The following is a 2,132-nucleotide window of genomic DNA, read 5'->3' on the forward strand; positions in this document are numbered from 1 at the left end:
GCTCTCAATGGCGGCCTTGCCTGCCCCAGCTCCCGGCTTTTTGGGAAAAAAAAGCCCCCCCACTTACCGGTTGCTGCCAGGTGTGGGGGCAATCCCCACTGCTCCCCACTGCCCCACACCATGTGGGGGGCTCTTCCATGACCCCCTGTCCCTCCCATCCTCTCTCCCAGCCCCCCCTAATGGCTGCCCTGGCCACCCCAGCTCCGGCCCTTAAAAAAACCCAAGACTATGGACTCATCAGCTGCTGCCTGGTAAGCAATGATCCCCGCTGCCCCCCACTGCCCCGCACTGTGTGGGGGGCTCCGCATGAGCCCCCAGAAGCCCCAAGGCCAATGCAGCAGCCGGCGAGTTTGGGGCTTTTTTTTGTCTTAAAGGGCTAGGAGCTGGGGCGGGCAGGGCAGCCATGGTGGGGCTGGGAGAGTGGGGGTGGATTGGGGGGGTCATGGCAACAACCAGTGAGTGGAGGCTTTTTTTAAACAACTGGGAGCTGGGGGGCAGCCATGGGGAGGCTGGGGGGAGCTGGGGTAGCAGACAGGGGATGGGGCCTAGTGGAGGTACTCCCATGGTCCCCTCCCTGCTCCTACAGCTGCCCTTCCCCACCCCCTACTTACCAGCTCAGAGTCCGGGTCCAGCTCACTGCTGCAGCAGGCAGGGATTGCCCACATCACCGAAGCTTTCCAAATCAATTCAGAGAGCCTCAAATTGATTCGGACTTTTTAATTGGTCCCCTGATTCAATTCAGATTCGGAGATTTGGCCACCAAATCAGGCCAAATCTCCTCTGGATCGAGTCACCACCCGAAGCCTTGCACAGCCCTAGTTTTTAGTACATCATAAAGAATGAAAAAACACCACAGTCCCGTTATTTCTCCTTTTCTGTTCTTCTTTAAATCTATTCTTTATATACAACCATATCAACAAACACATTGTGTGAGGTAACATTTTAACATCAGTATTCTGTTTTTTAATTGTAATCTAACATTGGCAATTATATATGCACCTTTCATATTGTATTAATATGTGGTTTTTGCATGTATAATTATCAACAGATACCTGAAAAATGGAAGGGATAAACTTCTCATAAAATAATTAAAAATGCTCTCCAAGTTATGTTAATATTGATTACAAGATACTCCTTTGAAATTAATTCAAGGAACACATCAGTCACTCAAATGAATTTGCTAAACAGCACCATTAAGATATCTTTATTTTCAAGAAATGAATGAATCTAACAAAAACAAATCTGATCTCAAATGTAGTCATGGGCAATGTATTAATAGCCCCAAACTTGATGCATATCATAACAACTTGGCATATCCCCTACTTTGCTAATAAATGGATAGATACCTACTGTGGGGAAATTATGAAAAAAGATGTGATAGTGGCAAGTCTGAATTCTTCCATTGACATAACAATTGTAACTAGCTAGTTGTGCTCCAGTTTCATATAGCTTGTATTATTCTTAACTTTGGCAAGCCCCTTTTAATCTAGCAAGACAATGCTATTCCTGTTGTGGTTTTACTAACCAGTGAACTGTAGTCCACTAAACCTGATTCAGTAGGTTAGTGAAGCAAACGGTTCCTCCAAACTGACCACCTAATGGTACTATCTACATATTTTAATGAGGGTGGGATTATAGAAAGCTGCATATGCTTCTAGCTTTTATTGTAAATGCATCGCAATGTAAATGCATGTTCTTAGTTTTTGGGTTATTTTTCCCCCCCCTTGTAGACCGTGCATTGTTTCTCTTCATTAACATATGAGAGCTGGAATAAGTTTCCTAGCACCATGCACCATTCCCACTTGGCCTGACATTTGCAGAGTTCAGATGAAGCACTAATAACCTTTCTGTGCTGTGCTCACTCTAATGATGTCCAGCAACAGACTCATATCTAATTACAGAAAAAAGCTGTTGTGGGAATGAATAGTTGAAATAAAAAATAGCATCCTGGTTCCAAATAGATTTGCTTTGACTTTTTTTTCCCTTTTAGGTGGTGGTGGGGGGGGACTGTTCTGGAATTTTATTTTGTTTGCTTACCTGTGTGTTTGAATACCCATCCCTTTCTAAGACTTTTGTCTTAAGCAATCTTGGTCCACTGAAATCACAAGTGTAAATGCCTTATTCTCCTGCTG

The 2,132-nt window shown here is 44.6% G+C and overlaps 1 protein-coding gene across 1 annotated transcript in view; it reads left to right on the plus strand.

Annotated features, from left to right (window-relative positions):
- LOC102385477 (teneurin-2) overlaps positions 1–2,132 on the plus strand; it is an 818,212-nt gene that overhangs the window by 85,680 nt on the left and 730,400 nt on the right. The window lies entirely within an intron of this gene.

The sequence above is a fragment of the Alligator sinensis genome, unplaced genomic scaffold (assembly GCF_000455745.1).
Source record: "Alligator sinensis unplaced genomic scaffold, ASM45574v1 scaffold7_1, whole genome shotgun sequence".
NCBI lineage: Eukaryota > Metazoa > Chordata > Crocodylia > Alligatoridae > Alligator > Alligator sinensis.